Source organism: Cupressus sempervirens, chromosome 5 (genome assembly GCF_028749045.1).
Source record: "Cupressus sempervirens isolate cs-2001-9-10 chromosome 5, ASM2874904v1, whole genome shotgun sequence".
NCBI classification, from domain to species: domain Eukaryota; kingdom Viridiplantae; phylum Streptophyta; class Pinopsida; order Cupressales; family Cupressaceae; genus Cupressus; species Cupressus sempervirens.
In genome coordinates, this window is record NC_143122.1 from 865,606,963 (window position 1) to 865,627,390 (window position 20,428).

General features: G+C 35.5%; 4 non-coding genes across 4 annotated transcripts; 1 reads left to right on the forward strand and 3 right to left on the reverse strand.

Annotated features, from left to right (window-relative positions):
• Nucleotides 1-11,846: 11,846 nt before the first annotated feature.
• Nucleotides 11,847-11,935, reverse strand: TRNAM-CAU (transfer RNA methionine (anticodon CAU)). Its single transcript is given in 2 exon segments — nt 11,847-11,882; nt 11,898-11,935. It is a non-coding gene; the product is annotated as a tRNA-Met (tRNA).
• A 72-nt stretch (nt 11,936-12,007) lies between these two features.
• Nucleotides 12,008-12,219, reverse strand: LOC149558661 (small nucleolar RNA U3). Its single transcript, XR_016352502.1, has one exon. It is a non-coding gene; the product is annotated as a small nucleolar RNA U3 (small nucleolar RNA).
• A 1,036-nt stretch (nt 12,220-13,255) lies between these two features.
• Nucleotides 13,256-13,327, forward strand: TRNAG-UCC (transfer RNA glycine (anticodon UCC)). Its single transcript has one exon. It is a non-coding gene; the product is annotated as a tRNA-Gly (tRNA).
• A 217-nt stretch (nt 13,328-13,544) lies between these two features.
• On the reverse strand, nt 13,545-13,617 carry TRNAE-CUC (transfer RNA glutamic acid (anticodon CUC)). Its single transcript has one exon. It is a non-coding gene; the product is annotated as a tRNA-Glu (tRNA).
• Nucleotides 13,618-20,428: the final 6,811 nt, after the last annotated feature.

Below are 20,428 nucleotides of genomic sequence, written 5' to 3' on the forward strand. Positions count from 1 at the left end.
GAATATCATTTTTGGGCTTAAAATATGCAAACTAGAACACAAAATCTTGAATGAAAACAAAAGTCCAAAGAGTCATTTTCACTTTTGAGTCCAAAACAATCTTGAATGATCTAAGGTTAAAACAAAGCACTTCAAAGTTCTTAAAACAACACACAAAATCTCAATCTTGAATGCTCAAAGGAAAAAACTTGAATGTTTAATCACTTGTCTTTGAATGCATGTTGCTAAAATCACTCTTGAGTGCCATGGATTAAAATCAAGTTTGTTTTTTTATGAATGCATGATTAAAACAAAAAATCCAATCTTGAATGCCATAGATCAAATAATCATCTTTTGGGGCATAAAAAGAATCCACATTTTTGAAATCTTCTAAGTTATAAAAACTAATAAAGATGCTTTGAGTAAGTTTGTAGTTGGACTCACCCTCTTTAATCACCCATCAATTTAACCATTGGTTGCAATCTCAGCGCCATCTGTGGGGATGGGTCTACCTAAGAGGGTGTTAAGTGCTCCACAAAGATCAAACTCCACTCACTTGGGTCTTTAGTGGTTTTTCTAAGTTAGAAAATTCTTTGAATGCACATTAATCTCGCTCACACTTCATTTGGGCATAAAAATTGGACAAATCTTGACGTGGAGAGCCTTCGGGTGCGCGCTTGGCAATCGAGTTTCACACATCTTTGTTTTGGGCTTAAAAAAAACTCACACTCAATCTTGAATGCCTAACAATCAATGTACATTGCATGGTTTGGACGCAGTTTCAATGACGCTCGCATTTCTTATGTTGACGATCTCTCGACTTTCATTATGCTGACGATGCTGTCAAATTGGAATGAACATTGTATGCCATAATCACAAGTGTCTTCAATCATAGCTTACAAAATCTAAATCATCAATTGGAATAAACGTGTGTCTTTTAAAGCCCAAGATCATGTATGTAGTCTTGTTTTACACTTTTTAGGAGGCCTGCTTGGGGATTTCATCACCCCTTGGGACGACCTCAAGTCCAGCGTTTCGGCGGAGTATAAAAATCGGGAGGTGAATCCAAAGACACCTCTCTTGGAATCAAGATTTTGTCACTCGAGCTAAGCCTCAAGGAACTTTATACCCTTGAGAAGTGAAAGAGGAGAAGTGGGTTACCGCTCCTCTCGGCTGTGTGACATCTTTTTGGTTTCATCTACGGATTTGGGCCTCACGTACCTTGCGTATATCGAGGACTCCCTAGCTATAACAAATTTCATCCTTGTAGAAAGCTTCCTAGGATGTTGGTGTGTTTGATGTGCTTGCTCCAAAATTTTGTCTGCTTGTTTGTTCGTAGCTTTTGAATGAATATTTGCCAACTTTGGTCAAAATTTCAAAAAAGCATAAATCTCCCAGCTCAAGGAATACTTAGCATAGTCACTGCCTCATCAGAAAATCATCCAAACTCCCCTGCTGCAACCGAATCTATCTAGTTCCTTGCTTTAGAACAATCCCAAATCCAAAGTCCATCCAAATCATCCCCCCATCCAGCTAGCAATCCAATCCAAAATTACCCAAACCTTTAAGGAATTGTTGTTACTCTGCCAGATTTTGCTATCCAATCAATCCTACCAATCAACCAGTCTCACCAAGGTTATCCCTCTGACAAAGCATTGTCTAGGGTAATCCAGCTTTGTCACTTGTATCCCTCATCACCTTGAGCTAAAGGTTGGGATCCACAAGTGGTCAATCTCGTGTCATGCCCATAGGATCATTAGTCTATCCTTAAGTTGACACAATCTCCACCAATCCAGTGCATAGGAAAAAAAAACTCTCACTTTTTGATAGCATGCCCTTGAAGTCTTCCATCCACAAGAAAGCCAAAAATCTCCAGCCAATCCTCCTTAGGTCTGTCATACAGCTTTGACTCTCCCTAGGAAATCCTTCATCAGCCAATCCAAAATCTAGGATTAATCCAAATCCAACCATGAGCTTCTGTGTTCATCCGTATGCAAGACCCCATCCCCATCCGACTCATCATCAAAACATGAAATCCAAAACCTATCATGATGTGTTCGGTCGTATTGTCCTTGCTTCTGCCACCTCCTATTCCAATGATGATGAAAATATTGTTGACTATGACAGGTATATTGAAAGCCTTAGAAACATTCCCCCAAGCATCCCCCAAAATCCAAGAGTTATTCCAAACTATCTAGTCATGCCATCTGATATCCCAGCTTCTCCTCCATCACCCAATCAACCAAGCTTCCAATCTTCCACCCCCATCACACTAGCTATTCCTGTCAATCCACCTCCACCTCCGACACACGAGTCTCCAAGGAATCTCCTAGAGGAAATACAAGAAAAGCTGCCTCGAATAGTCGATAAGCCATGTCATCTAATCCAACCATGTGAAGTAGTCAGTGATGAAGCTTCCCCATCTATAATATCACCTCCATCTCCCATAGCTACCATCCCCATACCATCCATCAAATTGCTTAAAATCCTTCCACTTCTCGCAAGCATCAAAATCCCACCACCCATCGAATCGCTCCAAATCCCATCCACATCTCCTCCTCCAAGCATTATCCAAATCCCATATAATGAACCTCATGCATCCACTCCCATCCATTCCTGTCAAGATCTTGTCCAAAAGCATGTTGATATATCCTCCGACAGAACAATGAATCCCGCCATCCCACTTATTCCCCTACATGATCCACTTTTGCCATCCCCTCCATATCTAAATCCTACCATCTTACTTACTCCATCTCAAGATCCCTTTCCCTCAGCCCACCCAACTCAAGATCCTATCCTCCCCTCTCCTCTACTTCATGATCATACATCTCCCATAATCCATGATGATAGATCCATCAAAAAAGAACTAATTATCATATCCAAAGCTCCAACTTATCTCCTGCAGCTTCAGCCAATCATCCCAGCTATCATCCATCTCCCTAGCCCCTTCAGCTTTTTCCATCCTAGCTACAATCCTATCACATCCATCATAAGACCTCCTTCTGCATGTTATCTTCTAATTGGGGGCACTATATTCCTTGGAGATCTTGTCTTGTCCATCCTCCCTTGTCATTGGTGTCTAGCTCTAGGCTATCCTCATGCAAACCCAATGTCATCTCTTTATATCCATCATAATCCTAGCTATCTACCATCCTATCCAGCCATCTCATCCTGCTCCTCTAGCTATCCTTGGTCACAAAATCTCTCATCATCATTGGATGCATCTTGCCAAATCCATATCTTTCGCTATCACCCCACCCTTAGCTTTCGCATCTTGCACAACATCGAACCATCCTGCTATCCTATCATCCTAAGCTTTTGCCTGCTTGTAACTATTTTGGTCAGCTTCAGCTTGTAAATATCTTGGTCCATCAGCTTGTACATCCTCTTTAGCATAGTACCATTGTATCTATCCAACTTTTGTGTCAGTTCCTCCTTGATCAATATCTTGCACCCATCGCACATCTTGGTTAGCTATTCCAATGCATCCTTTAGCTAGATTTCTTGTCACCAAAGTGTTATCTTTCTTAGTTCAGCTTGCCAGACGCATCACTCATCCAAATCCACCAGCTTAGGTGCTCTCCGATAGGTCCTTGTAGGATATAGCTTTCCTCATGTCTAATCTTGGTCTGTTAGTACCTCGTCCTACCCATCTCGTTGGCAAACGGTTCTATTTTGGATTTTCGCTTTCTTTTGATCTGGACTCTTCCCTGTTGGGTCTTGAAATATCTTTTCCAAGCAATCTCCTTGTTCCCTCCTCAAGGTTGCCATGATCTTCCATATCATGGTATACTGCGAATGGGGCAATTAGAGCGTAAGGTCTTGATCATGTCTTTTGCTTGTTTTCTTTTCTGGTTGTGGGTTACCCAGTGTCGTTTCCACACTGCTTCCTTTGGGATTCATGTGTGATACTGGGGCAATCCTTGCATGTTTGTTTTGAGTCAGTTCGTCAGTCCTCTGGACAGTTGGTGAAAAGGCCTTGATGTTCTTGGTAACCTTGGCAATTAACCAACAGTCCTATAGCAAATCTAGTGCTCAACTACATGGTGGTACTTCTCTTTGAAGTATCCCCCTGCTCAAAAAAGCTTCAATGGTTTCCCTTCATCTCCATTATCCCCCGTCCATATCCAGCATCCGTCTCTCCTACCCCAGCTTATGCATCAGTATCTCTTTGAATCACTCCTCACCTTTAGCTTTAGGGATCCACAATCCTAGTCTTAGGGATCCACCAATCCAAATCAATCCACCAAGCCTCATCTTTCGAGATCCACAATCCTAGTCCTAGGGATCTCCGAAACCCATCTTCCGCCAATCTGACTCTTTGAAATCCTGTTGCATCAGCTTTTTAATCCCCTCATCCATCTCCCCATCCTGGATTCTTTTTATAGCGCTCCGCTCCTTCATCCTCTGCAATCCCTGAGATCTTAAGCTTGCTTCCTCTTGTGCCTCTGATTCTCCCTTTATCATTCTCCCATAGTGAGAGTTTGAGCTAACTAAACCTCTTCTCTTAAGCCAATCTAAGTCTTCTTGCTCATCTCGAATTCTTGTACTTTTCAAAAAGTCGTTGAGCCTCGCTTTCTCTCCTCACCGCCTTCTTGAGGGGGCATCTTGCAGTCCATTCTCTCCTCTTCTGCTCTAGCCTTGGGCATCTTATTTTCTTATCTTTGATGTCATGCCACTTGCGGCATCACATCAAAGAAGGGAAAAATGTAGACACCTAAAAACCTTTAGAAAATAAAGTATTTTTATTTTTTGAAAAATTCTTGATGACATCATCATTAATTAATTAATTAATTATTTAATTTATTTATTTATTTTTATGCCATTAAATCCCTTTATCTTAATTAAAAATATTTAATTAAGGAATCCCTCTCAAAAATGTTTAAATCTTATTTAAATCTTATTTCCTTATTTATTAATTATTTAATTAATAAATTGACCAAAAAACCCAAAATAAATAAAAAATTTATTTTTTGCCCAAAACTTGGCCAATTTCCTTAAGACCACTAACCTCTTCCAAAATATTCTAATCCTTCTTTAATTTTGATTAAAGGCTAATCCCATCATTTCCTACCCCTAATCCCAACTCAAAATATTTAATTAAGATTAAATATTAATTCTCATGTTTATTAAAAAAGTTTTAATAAATATCTCCTCAACCCAAACCCTTGAAATAAATAAAACTTTATTTATTTCCTAAAAATCTAATTTATCCTCATCCTAAGAAGTTCTAGACTCTTCTAGAAAGTCTTTATCCTCATCCTAGGAAATTCTAGACTATTCTAGAAAGTCTTTATCCTCATCCAAAGTCTAGACTCTTCTAGAAGATGTCTTTAAACCTAATCCTAATCCCCTCCTAACCTTGTCACATTCTCTAAACATGGGTTAAGACTTACTAACCCATGCCAAAGTCAACAAATATCTCCTCCTTCACCAACCCTCATTAAATGCCATCCACTTGCCTATCCCTAAGCTAATCCTAAACCATCCTAATTCATCCTCTAATCATTTGCACAATCCTAAGCAAGTTTAAAACCCTCCTAATCAAGCCCAAGTCAAAATTGCTCTCATCTCCCTCAAAATATCTCAACCATAAAACTTTATGAAGCCCACTAGGCCATAAATGACTCTTCCAAAGCCCTTTTATTGCTCTTACAAGCCATTATGAGGGTCTTTATGAAGATTTTATCCCTTGAGCCTCCTTTGTTGACTCATCCTTCCCCTTTCCTCCATCCTTTCACCATGTGACATGTGTCACTCCTTGATTGGCTGTAAGGAAGCACAATCCATGTGCTCTCCTCTCATGCAATTTGAGCTTTTTCCCATCCTTGCATCTTAGCCCTCAATCCCTCAAGCCTCTTGCCTATAAATTGGATCCTTCCCCTTTTCAAAATAACACAATCCATGAAGTAAAGTCATAATGCCATTTTGAGAAGCCATTTTACATCAAAACCATACACTCACACCCAAATTCCAACTCCATTTGAAGCCCTTTTTGAAGCATAAGCTTGAGCATACATCCTATCTATTTAGACAAAGCTACTCAACAAGAGAGCTTATCATTGAGAGAGCTCATTAATGGCTCATATTCTCAATTGAGAGTTCATCTTAGTCTATCTTGAAGTTTATGAATTTTGTTTAGTTTGTAGAAGCTTTATTTAAATTTGGTTTCTATTAGCATACTAACATTTCTCATATACATCAAGCTCTAATTACATGGTGTTGCAATAACCCAAGCCTCTGATGGAAGTATGACCACAGAGCTTCCAAGTATGTTTTCTCAGTGGCATCTTGTACCACCTGCTTGGTGATTGGCTTCTCTCATTACCCCATCTATGAAGTCAAATCCAAAATTCTAGGTTTATATTGCCAAGGTTTATCATCAAAAAGTAGTTGCAGATGATCAGAGAATTGGTTTGCCATTAAAGAGTAAACTTTGAGAGTGTGTTTTTGATGCACCAAATCAGATATGTCATTAATTCGATTGTCAAACCTACTACGTGGCCCAATAATACTAAAGCATTTTGCCACCTTGTTTAGACATTCAATTTTCTATTGAACCGCGTGCATCACCTGTTTCATGGCTTCTTGACTTATTTCATTCATTAGCTATCTAACCCATCAAAAATACAAACAACTTCACTTCATGTTTTATGGCTGGGTCACATCTTACCTTCATAGTATTCCCTTAACTGTTGTGACCCTGTGAGCAATGTGTGACCAGCTCTTCACGCCATCATCGTGGTTAGGGACCTTATCATCTTTATCCTTGTAATTTTAAAAAATCTATTAATTTTCCTTTAGTCGCTCCTTTGCAATCTATTTCCTAGCTAGTATCAAATGCTTGTGGCCATGCGAAGACTATTTCCTTAATTGCTTGCTCCTTTGTTAAGGACTTTAAAACTGAAAATGAATACTTGCCATTGATTGATGTGACCATGCGAAGCCATCATATTGATTGCAATCGCACCATTACAACTTGAAATCTTATCCTTAATACTAACTCAATGATGATGCAATAAAGGTGTTTCGCTACTTCACAGCCTTAACTCTAGTTAGCCGATAACATCTTGCATCCTTGTGATGAAGGAAGCTCATGCATGGGGTCCACTAAGACACATGTCACAAGGTTGTATTCTTGCATTGGCTAAACATCATGTAACTTGGAAAAGCAAGAAAGTGATTGTTGTTGATGTAACAAGATCTGAAGAAAGTGTTCTCTTGCAAATCCCTTATTGTCAAATTTCATGTGAGACTTATGAAGCTAAAATTGAAACTTAAACAAATCTACTCCTAAACTCAAAGCATCATATACAATTTTTGTTGATAATAATCATTCAATTGTATCTTGTCATTGATGTTACATAAATGTTATACTCTAATCGAGCACTGTCTCCAATATCAGAGGAGCAAAAGTTCAAGGATTCCTCTATAAATTGAGTGAGATCAGTTGCCAAAGGAGTTTAGTGTAAACCGAGTCAGGTCAATTACCAAAGAACTTAGTGATAATTGAGTGACCCAATTTTAGCCGAATTAGTTGGTCTATGCAAGCTAAATTAGTGAATGTTATTTGTTTATTTGAAAGGGTATTCAATTTGGCTTGACATTGGGTTTCATATATATGAAAGGTCAAGATGTGGATTGAAATACAAGAAAGTGGAGAAGAAGATAGGATATGAATAAAGAAGGATATCTGATTTAGTGCAGAGTATCCAAGGAGTTGCAAAGAATGTTCAGATCAAGGGGATCCAGAGGATAGGCCAAAATAGTGATATGAATTGTAACCAGGCAACATTTCTAGATTGAAGTGTCTTAAGGCCTCTAACAAGGCCACTCCTAATGGGGTGATTCAAATCCTTTAACATGGTCACACCTAACAGTGTGTTTTGTAACCTTTAATAGGGTTGGCTCCTAACAGGGCTCACTTTAGAAGAGTGAAAAGTTGTAACTAGTTGCATTGGTGGTTTTCCCAAATTGGGTTCCCATATCAAATATTGGTGTCTCATGTGTTCATATTATTTTCTTATTGCTTTATCTTTTTGCAACTAAGTTACTAAAGGTTAATGCACATCATTATCTTAAGATTGCTTTGTTAACTGAGTTAAAATGAATATCTAGTTCTAACCAAGCTGTGAGTTAAAAGGAAGTTTGTATTGACATCTAAGGGATTTCAAATTGTTTTAGTGGTAACTAATTCACCCCTCCCCTCTGAGTTACTCCTCTTATATTTACAACAATTTAATACTCACACGCACCCAGTTCAATGTAAAAAGAAATATCCTCTTCTCTCTTGGGTGAGTGCATATTTATAACAAGAGAGAGGTGACTACACACTTCTACCAATATGAAGCAATATTTGATGTGTTTAGGAAGCTTCATAGGGGCTCATTTGTATCCTCCAACCCTTAGTTATATAAAATATGGGAACTACATATACTAGCACCCATATACACCAATGAGATGAACAACTTCATCCGACATTCTCTAATGTGGAATTCCTATAGATTCATGTGTCAATTTCCCCAATAAGGTATCAATTAGGTCCTCTTATAGTTCATGCTACAATTCTTTCTCTATAAACAGGAGTATTACACATATATCTTAATAACTGTCCAATTACTCAAGTCCAATTACTCGTACACCCAAGCTCTTCTTGCAAAATACTTAATAAATAATATTGGCTTAATATATTTATGAAACTAAATAGCATGGCATGGGATAATAATGGAGTATTGATCATAAGATCAAGTATTCATGAGTATATATAATCATAATCGCTTATCACTTCAAACAAGTTAGACAAAAAGTTTGGATGCCCAAAAATAATGAACAAAATATTCACCAGCACCAATCACATCACATATTACCTTTTCATATCTTTATATCTTTTTCACATGGGATTGTCAAATGCATTGAACTACTTAGAACCATTTGAACCAGTACAATGGTTGCAATGCTTTACTCAATTAAAAATATGACTGTATGAGGAAAAAGGTAGTGAAATTTTCTTTTAGAATGTGGCTCTAATGTGAACACAAAGGATACTTTGACCCATGTAAATTGATTGAATTGGTTTAATGGTCTTGAGTAGTTCATGACTTTGTCTTTTTTGAAAAATCTTGTAAAATTATATCTACATTTTCACTCATATATCATAAACATTCTCATTCATTTCCTAGGTATATCTATGGAGTACAAAAGCTCACCACATGTAGATTTTTAGAAAAGGAAGGGAGGTGGTTGTATGCTTATATATTGATGATTAGGAAATGAAGTTTTCTTTTTTGAAAAAGAGAGAGAAGTTTGAACTCTCGACCTCAAGATTACTTAAGTATCATCTATGAGACCTACACGCTAGCTCACTATGCCACCACCCCTTATGTTGTGGTCAAATTCCTATTATAATGTTATGCCTCCCAAAAAAACTTGAATGGAAAACACAAGTAAAAGATGATGGAGATATGTTAGAACACTCTAAGGCCCTCACCACTTGCTACTAACGAGCATCTCCTGTGAATGGGAAAGGTATGAAGAATTCCAAATTTTGAAGCCTCTAGGAGACTCCACAATAAGAAGAAACATCATAATGGCGAAATGCGACATCATCTTGTATTTTCGGGAAGACAGGAAGATAGCTCGTGAAAACATGAGAGTCATCAAATCTGCAATCCAAAGTCAACCCTACTAAGAACAACTGAACCAGCTTGACAAAAGAAGAAACTGCAGTTTAGTTAAAGAACAAACAGATTCAACGTAGAATGTTAGCTATAAACCTTAGTGGGTTTCTTTGATCGAATATCAATGATGGGTCGAATGGAGGCAAAAATAGCCAACAATACCCATCAAAGTGATTGTCAAAATTTTGAGCAAAAATATTGGGAATACAGTGAAAGAGTTAAAAATTATACCTAAGAACATAATGCTCAAAGTATGTTGTTCCTACCAAATATACTCCAAATTTAAATCCGAGGTTAGCATAATTCTCTAGATTTGTAAAAGTAATTATCAATTCTTTATTTTTTCTCTATCAATCAATCCATCCTTTTTTTTCCATTTTTTCTTATTTAGTCTCTTATTTTGCATGATTAGATCCTCTAAATTTACTTCATTCTTAACCATAAAAATAAAGAATCATTGTCCTGCCTAGCGCTTGACTCTAACTTTAGCTCAACGGGGCATTTCCCTTCTAATTTGTGCTATAAAGAAAGGTGGAAAATCTCTCACATTTTGACCTCCTCCCCCCTCTTTATGTACATTTTTGGGGAACCAAGAATGACATTTCCATTCTAATTTTGGTGTTAGATCCCCTTTACGTACACTTGATCCTTACAAACCCAACAAAATTCAACAGTAATACATATTCTTGAGAACTAAAAGAAACTAACCAACAACTCACCTATGTTCACAACTAAACCTTGCTACCTCTTTGTCTCAACTCCAATTACCCATACACCAAGGCTCTTCTTTTAAAATACTTAATAACTAATACTGGATGAACATGTTTATGCAACTCAATAGCATGGCATACAATATTAATGGAGCATTAGTCACAAGACGAAATATTAATGAGTATATATAATCATAATCACTTATCACTTCAAAATAAGTTAGACAACAGGGTTGGACGTTCAGAAACAATGAATGAAGTATTCACCGCCGTCAATCACATCACTCAATACCTTTTCATATCCTTTATATCTTTTTCACATGGGATCATCAAACGTATTGAACCAGTTTGGTGGGTTCAACGCTTTAGCATATGCTTTAACTCAACAAAACATATGACTGTACGAGGAAAAAGGTAGTGAAATTTCCTTCTAGAATGTGGCTCTAATGTGAACACAAAGAACACTTTGATCCATGTAAACTGCTTGAATTGGTCTAATGGGCTCGAGCAGTTCAGGACTTTGTGAACAAAGAAATGGACTATAAAACATATGACTTGAGCCTAAACATATGTTACCTCTTTATTGAACATTTTGAACTAGTTGAACACCCTGCACTAGTTCAACATGTTCAAAGTGTTCAACATTAGAGACTTAGTGAACATACAACCCATGAGACTCATGAATGAATAAATGACTCTTGTCATGGCAAACTCGCAAATTTGGTAATTTTTGGAGGGTGGCTAACAATAGTTAAATTAAATCAGCATTTCATCCAAGGTATACATCGCTTAGTTTTGATATAGTTTTGAACAGGTTACCTACCGCATAAACATTTTTAAAAAAATGTGTTTTATGACAATCCCTTGTGCTTTTGCATATGCATTCGTACACAGTAGTAGAAGACATGAACTTGTAAAACTTAAAAAAGTGTGTAAGGCGTATTTTCAATTAATTGAGGATGGTGGAGTGAGAGTTCTAGAAACAAACCAATTCCTTTATCCAATTACAAATCGAGCCTCTAAATACATACAAAATATGTAATAATTAAATCAAAAGCGATGTATTAGTCAACACACTATGCACAAGGAGAAACTAAATGAAGATCAAATATACTTTTAACCACTTGCTCTAGAAATCTTGTTACAAAATTAGGATAAACATAGATGATTGTGATTAAAAATTTCATATAGCCAAGTTGTTCCTCTTTCCGTTGTCCAATTTTTTAATCATGTGATGTAACATTCGTCCAAAAAAAAAAAAGAAACTTGATCTATATATAACCATTTGTAGGCCATAGAGAGCTATATATAACCACTTGTAGTCCACATAGAAGTATATAGAGTTAAATATAACCATTTGTAGCCCATATAGAATTGCATGCTTGTAACAGTTGATGATGATTACCATCGATATCTATGGATTACTAAGCTCGCCACTTGTGGATATTTAGAAAATAAACTTGTCTTCTGTGAAAAGGATTGGGGTGAGAGAGGCTCGAACTCTCGACCTCAGGATTCCTCAAATATCAGCTATGAGACCTACGCGCTAGCCAACTGCGCCACCACCCCATACGTTAAAAGGAGATTCCTGTTAGCATTGTAAACGCTGCGACAGAAATTAAATGGAAAACAAAAGGTGGGTATCTGTCAGAACACCCTGAGGCCTTCACTGCTTGCCACTGACGAGCAAGCAGGACGTTCATCGGGAGGCGAGCTGTGCGAGCAGCTGCCTCGGCATTCGCGCTCTGGCCCCAGAGTCTTATCTCATCTTCCAGATTTATGTGCTTGTCTGAGTTTGATACGCAGACCAAGTTGTACAACCTTCAGAACAGATCCTGTTCAAGTAAGGTCGTGCTTTAAACGCTTGCATTCTCCCATCATAAAGTCTTTATTCTTAGAATGTACTATAAATGTGGGATATTACATGCACGGGGCTTTAAACATGTCTGCCCTGCGGTTAGCCTTGGACACATTCTATCTAGAGTTTAAGTTGCAATGCTCTCCTAATCCGTTGGATTGACAACGCTTTTCTATGGAACAAGTAGGAAACATCCAAGGATTGAAGGCCTGAATCATTTGTTTTTCTGTTAAAACGTTAAAGCAGGGTTCAATGGAGGAGACTGTGGGAACATTCTTTATGCCTTCCACTGGCATAGACCAAAACAATGAAGATCTCCTCCTCCCCACAATGAATATTTATGCTTGGGTTAAACTAGACTCTGTGCATCGGTAAAATTAGATTTGTGCTATCACCCCTGTTATTTTCATGCAAACATGTTTTATTTGATCCGTAAAGACGATTAATAATAATAATTACAGGCCACAATGACAAAAACAAATTATTATTAAACTTACTGTCTTCTAACAAGCCCCGAGATTTTAACATGGAAAAAAAGAAAAGGCTTTTCGCCATAGCAGTCAGAAGCCTCAGCTGATCAGAGACTATCAGAGCCAGGTTTCGATCCTGGGACCTGTGGGTTATGGGCCCACCACGCTTCCGCTGCGCCACTCTGATGGTTAGAAGTTTGACACTGGTTTTAAAGAGAACTACCATACGTAAGACGGCTGAACTTATTGATTAAAACAATAAATACACCGATAAGCTGCCATAAAGTCAGCAAATATTAAGAGCAGCAGCGCTGTCGTAGGCCTAAAACGAGTTATTTATAGATTCATTTAAAAATGAACAGAAAAGAAGGAAACATGTCTGAGCCCACGTTCGAACTGGGGACCTTTAGTGTGTGAGACTAACGTGATAACCACCCAGACAACTGAGATTACGACTTCTTGAAAGGATTCCAGAACCGTATCCTGAAACGATTTGGAATCATTTGCCAGCACGTCATTTTGAGGATTTGACCACGTAGTACGACAATTTTATCGATCTCTGTGTTTGTAGTCCAACGGTTAGGATAATTGCCTTCCAAGCAATAGACCCGGGTTCGACTCCCGGCAGACGCAACTGCTATAATTTTGTAAATGTTACGTTGGCGGAATAAAGAGAAATTGTTTACTGCTAAAATGACGTGAAAAAGAAACACTTTTACAGTCGAAGACGACATGAAAGATAATACTATTTAATTTTTACGTTGGCCGAATAAAAGGAAACTGTTTACTGGTAAAGTGGCGCGACAAAGACTTTTACAGTTGAAGACGACATCAAAGATAATACAAAAATTTCCGTTGCCGGGACTCGAACCCGGGTCTCTCGGGTGAGAGCCGAGTATCCTAACCAACTAGACTACAACGGAATTCATGCTTCGTTCGCCAGTACAACTAATCTCTTTTAGCATCAAACAAAAGGTTAAAGTTTCTGCCTACCTATGTTACCATAAACGAGAAACGTAACCGCGATGGCAATGTGACAAGAAATGAAGTTCGTAAAGGTTGCATATAAGAAACGGAATATATATATATATTTTTAAATAATATTTTATAATACTTATATTTCAAATTTCAAAATTTAATGATAATATCAAATAATTTTATTATAAATAAATAATAAAATCTAAGATAGCATTAATAAATCTATTAATAACATATCATTTATAAAACTTAAGTAATCTAGTCAATCATTAACTAGTTCTTATCAAAGTTAATCTTTCTCTATAAATAAATGAACCATTGCAAATTTATTCCTACCTCACCGTAAATGTGGCAAGTTTAATTATCAATGTGACAAGTTTAATTAAATACTGCCAGTTTATTCATGATAAAAGGGTCAGTTACTAATTCTAAGTGTCACTGGCCAAAACAAATTCCCTTTGAAATTTGCAATGTTTTTCTACCGGTTGAAGTTGAAATCACTGCATTGAAACGACCGTTTCTCAACGTGAAATGGGTTTCACCCGTTGAAACGCGCAACGGTTGTAAGCCGTCTCGTTTCTGGTAACTATGTTGCCCGCTCAATTCAATTTCTGCTTATAATGGAGCAATTTTCGTAATAGACATTGGATCCTCGAACGCGACAAAATCAACTGCAAATCAAGATCAAGCATACCAACCCCAAATCCTGACCGGGATCTTTAACTAATAGTTCATCATACTTGGCGACATAGTTCTCGTGTCTTAATGGCAGCATCTACCCAGCAGACATAATTCACTATTTTAATGATTTAATAATTAATTTTAAAATTGTTTTACAATTATTTATTTATTTATTTTTAATTTAAAAAGTGCAATTCAAGAAATTCTCTCGGATAGTTATCTAGTGGCCAATCTAATCATGTCAAGGTATATAGATTTTCTCTTTCCATAGTACATGTTATTCATCATTCGATTGGTTCAAAGAGTACTAATTAATTAAATACATAAAAACTAGCACTAGCATCTTCGGTTGCAAAGGTTTAGTCGGTTTGAATTATGAAGCATTAAATATTGTTTAGCTTTTATCTGTCGAACACCTACACCAATATACAATTGATGTCATTCACCCTGCACGTTGATCGAAATAACTTGCATTTGTCATTACCGTAGGTATCAGGTGGCAACTCCAGGATTGTTTGTTTGAGAGGAGTCGTATTATCATGTTCTTTGAACACGATATATGCTCCATTGTACACTTGAGAGCATCAAGGCAACTTCCCCATCTCAGGGAAGCACAATGACTCAAATATTTGTCTACGTTGCTTTACCCATTGTTGTAGCTTTGATGTTCATGAACTCAACAAGTTCTCTAAACATATCCACATCTTTCTTCACTCATCTATTTGACGAAAAGCTATGTATGCTTCTAGGTAGCGTGGTTTCAACCATTTTAAACAATTATCTGTGTAAGACAAGTATGTTGTTGTCATATAGAAGATTGATTTGACATTGACCTTTTATAACTATGCATAAGCTTCAAATTAGAATACTAATAAGCTTTACCAATTGAAAGAGAAAGGGAAAAGATCTTTCTTAGCCAAGGAAAGAAATTCCAACTCTCTTACCAATAGAAGACCAAGACTACTCGATATGCTTCAAAATGGGTTGCATCTATTAGAACAAAAAATAGGAAAAACTAAATGTTAAAGTATACAGTGGATGACAATAAACACGGGTATGCTATAGTAAGTTGAAAAAGAAAGTAAACTTAAAAAAAGGCTCTTGAATTCAACTTCCTTATATATCCTGTATCAAGTATGTTTCCATCACTTGAAACTGCACCAATAATGCTAAAATCTAGATGAGATAGTAACTTCAGTCTTTAATGTCGATACAAAGCATTTATCTGGATGTAGTTATTTCTTTACACCTGGGCAACAAATAAACCCGTTAGAAGTTGAGACACTATATAATGCACAATTACTAACATGTTATTCCAATAATCTAATTCTTCCACAAGAAAATCATGGATACTCTAAACATATCCACATCTTTCTTCACTCATCTATTTGACAAAAAGCTATGTATGCTTCTAGGTAGCATGGTTTCAACCATTTTAAACAATTATCTGTGTAAGACAAGTATGTTGTTGTCATATAGAAGATTGATTTGACATGCAATGATGCAAATCCTCTACTGAATGACCTTTTATAACTATGCATAAGCTTCAAATTAGAATACTAATAAGCTTTACCAATTGAAAGAGAAAGGGAAAAGATCATTCTTAGCCAAGGAAAGAAATTCCAACTCTCTTACCATTAGAAGACCAAGACTACTCAATATGCTTCAAAATGGATTGCATCTATTAGAACAAAAAATAGAAAAAACCAATTATTAAAGTATACAATGGATGCCAGTAAACACGGGTATGCTATATTAAGTTGAAAAAGAAAGTAAACTTCAAAAAAAGGCTCTTGAATTCAACTTCCTTATATATCTTGTATCAAGTATGTTTCTGTCACTTGAAACTACACCAATAATGCTCAAATCTAGATGAGATAGTACTTCAATCTTTAATGTCGATACAAAGCATTTATCTTCGTGTAGTTATTTCTTTACACCTGGGCAACAAATAAACCCGTTAGAAGTTGAGACACTATATAATACAAAATTTCTAATATGTTATTCCAACAATCTAATTCTTCCACAAGAAAACCATGGATACAACATACCTACTTGCAACATCACAAATGAGGGATTTCACAAAGAACATTGAATTTGTTTCATTAATCGCAACAGATTAATATTGTTGGAAAATATCTTCCTAGGTCATACTCAAACTCTCCCTCCCTCCCTACCTCATCACATTCATTGTCTTCACCCTTCTTTCTCTAAGATAATTTTTATCTCTCCCTCCCCTTCCCTCCCTCGCCCCAAAATTTCTAATATGTTATTCCAACAATCTAATTCTTCCACAAGAAAACCATGGATACAACATACCTACTTGCAACATCACAAATGAGGGATTTCACAAAGAACATTGAATTTGTTTCATTAATCACAACAGATTAATATTGTTGGAAAATATCTTCCTAGGTCATACTCAAACTCTCCCTCCCTCCCTACCTCATCACATTCATTGTCTTCACCCTTCTTTCTCTAAGATAATTTTTATCTCTCCCTCCCCTTCCCTCCCTGGCCCCAAAATTTCTAATATGTTATTCCAACAATCTAATTCTTCCACAAGAAAACCATGGATACAACATACCTACTTGCAACATCACAAATGAGGGATTTCACAAAGAACATTGAATTTGTTTCATTAATCACAACAGATTAATATTGTTGGAAAATATCTTCCTAGGTCATACTCAAACTCTCCCTCCCTCCCTACCTCATCACATTCATTGTCTTCACCCTTCTTTCTCTAAGATAATTTTTATCTCTCCCTCCCCTTCCCTCCCTCGCCCCCCTTTCTATCTCCCCTTCCCCCTTCTCTCTCTAAGATAAATTTAAATTCTCTCTATCTCCCTCCTTTTGTCTCTCTCCCCTTCCCCACTTTTCTCTAAGAAAAAATTAAATTCCCTTTATCTCCCTCCTTTTGAATATCTCCGCTTCCCAGCCTCCCTCCCCTTCTCTTCCTCCCACCTTCCCTCTCTAGGAGAATTTAAAATATATGTCAAATCGTGTATGTTCAAAGATTTCAAAGATTTATAATTGTAATTGCATTATGTACTAGTTGATTTCGAAATTTAAAACTTAAATATCAAAATAATTAAGGTAGATCTATTAAATGTTATAAATCTACTATAGTTTTTAAAGTTAAGATATTTTTTTAAACAATGTCATTAAAAATTTTATTCAAATTTTTTATCTATTATAAATTATTAAATTAACATCTTATTATACGTTGTATCAAAATTATTTTTAAAATTATTTTCTTCCTTATTTCAGGCTACAATTAACTTCAAATTTTAGAAGTTAAAGAAATTCTAAATTTTTTAATTAATGATAAATAAGTTTTCTAATTAAACTTACTATTATATTCTATAGCATAAATCTAGTCACAGGCAATTTTTGCAAAGAGGACTATTGTATTTAACTTTGGTCTCCTATAGAAAAATATTTTATTAGATTTAAATTGGTGAAGATTTGAATTGCTTGAATAATCTCAAAACGTTAGTTAATATATATTATATACAAAAGGGAGTTTAATATCTAAAGTGAGAAAGATGGTTGGAGTAGATATAGGCATAAGCAATAAATAAAAGCCTTTTGAAGGTTTCGATTTCATATACAATTGTGTAGCGATATTGAAATAAATATTGCTCCTATTCATATTCATTTGCCTAGACATCACACTTTAACAAAAAATGAAAAAATCTAATAAATTTTACAAGAAAAATTAAAATAACAAAAATATTAAAATCATTAATTTATATACTTTTCAAGATTTTAAAGTTGAAACATTGTTCTTTACTTTATAATTTTTTTTTTTGATGAATAGTCCTTTTCAATTAATAAAATTTACTAAGATTACAATTCACAAATGTAGTGCCTGCCCCTAGATCGCATTTCTGTTATCATTGTCAAATTCTTTTAGGTTGATTTTATGCATTGATTAGTTTAGAGATATTGGATTTACAATACTATGATATTATTTCATGACTTTGATTACAAATATATCGGTTATAATTGTTTAGTTGATTTCATTTCACATAACGTTAATGATGTTTTGATGATTCCTAGTTAGTAAATGTGGTTTCTTTTGTAACAATGTTAACGTGATGTCTTTAATGATGATTATGTTGTATTAATAGAGATGCATTATTATATGTATGCATTTGATGTTAGACTTGTGATTTTTACAATACTTACCCCATACTTGCATGTGTATGGTGTGCGTGTTTATTTTATCTTTCTGTCTGATGTGTTTGATGTGGTTAAGGGAGGGAGTCGTAGTCACCTGCTAGTCGGGATCTACACGATGAACCACTCCCTGCCATTGTCTGTTTAGTTTAGATATATTATATAAATGTACATGCTCGTCTTTTATGCATGATGCAGGTACCGAGCATCGACTTCCCTGAATTGCCAAGATGAGCGTGCCCTATTACAAATACTCAAATGGTGAGAATGGGAAGATAATGATCAGGTCCAATCCTAGCCATAGCCTAAAATACTTGTCCTGCAAGGAGGACTCGTAACAGACTGTCTACCCTTTTTAAACCCGTGAGTATTTTGTGCGTATGTTGTTTTGTGAGTCTTTGGTGAATTTTTTGTTAATTAAGTCTAATTAAAAGATTAAATTAATGATTTAATTTAATGGAAAATTATTATGACTTTTCGAATATTTAATTATACTTAATTAATTGAGAAATTAATTAAATATAAAGAATTGAATTAAAGATAAAAGTTTTAAGATTAAATTTAGAATGAGATAATATTTATTTAATTTAATAATAATATATTTAGAGTTCATTTTTAAATAAATGCTAAATATTATTGTTATTTAAGTTAATAAATATTTATCAAATTAAACGTTCAAAATATATTAAAAAGGAAAAAGATATTAATTTATGGAAAAGATTTAAGTTCGCATGAATGAGTTTTAAATATAAGAGATTAATTTAAAAGATAAAAAACATGTGAACTTAATAAAGATATTCTAAGAAAGTGTGCATGAGATTTTAAAAGGTTATTAAATTAATTTAAAGTAAAGTAAAGTGGAAAGTTAAATAAAGTAATTTAATGATTCACTTAAAGTGCATGAAGGAAAAATAAAATAATATTTTAATTAAAAGCGAATTAATTGTGCAAGAAATAATTAATTAAATAAAATTATTATAATTTTAGACTGGTGGTGATAGAAACCCTAAAGGGTAATTAGATTCTATATTAGAGGGTTTTGGGGTCATTATTGAGGGGGAAGTTTTCAGACACAGGTTTCAGGGAACAAACTTTTGGAAGAGGAACAAAGAAATCTTTGGAAGTTTTGAAGGTTTTGGTTTAGCAAGGGATCACCAGGTTGTTAGCATCAGATCAAGGTAGGGTTTGTAAACCATTCTAGAAACACTTTCGGATCTCTGTCTTCTTCGTGCTTGTTGGAAATTGCTTTCTCAAATTTTATTGAATGAATCTTGCTACCTTTCTTCTGAATCTTTTGCTATTTGATTTCTTTTGGGAATCGGGATTCAAAAACTATTTAGAAAACTTCGTTCTACAATTGAAAGAAATTAGTATTGATCGAGATTTGGGTTTGAATTAAGATGGAAGCAAAAAAAAAAAAAATTAAATCTAGGTAGGATTTGAGTTTTTTTTTCTTTTAAAGAAAATTTTAATTTGAAAATTCGAATGGTTGTTGGTAATTCCCCTATAAGATTTAATGGCAATTATTTACAAAAAAACAAAAAAAACAAAAAAAATATATTATTGTGGAGTTGTTTGAAATGAATTTCATAAAATTTAATAAATTAAAAATTATAAAATTATAAAATAATTCTTAAAAAAAAATCTCACACATAATAAATTTAGAAAAATAAAAATTTATTTGGGGGTTTACCCCCCCCCCCCCCCCCCACCTCCTGCGACGTACAGCCGTCGGCAGTCTCTGCTGACGCAGGTACTGCGCAGACGAGCTGCCGCAGGACCTGCGTCAACAGGCCTGCCGCACGGCAGCAAAGCCTTGAAGGCTGCGCTTGCTTGTTTAAGCAATGCGCTTTTTGCATTAAAAAAAAATGAAAAGTATTTAATTCA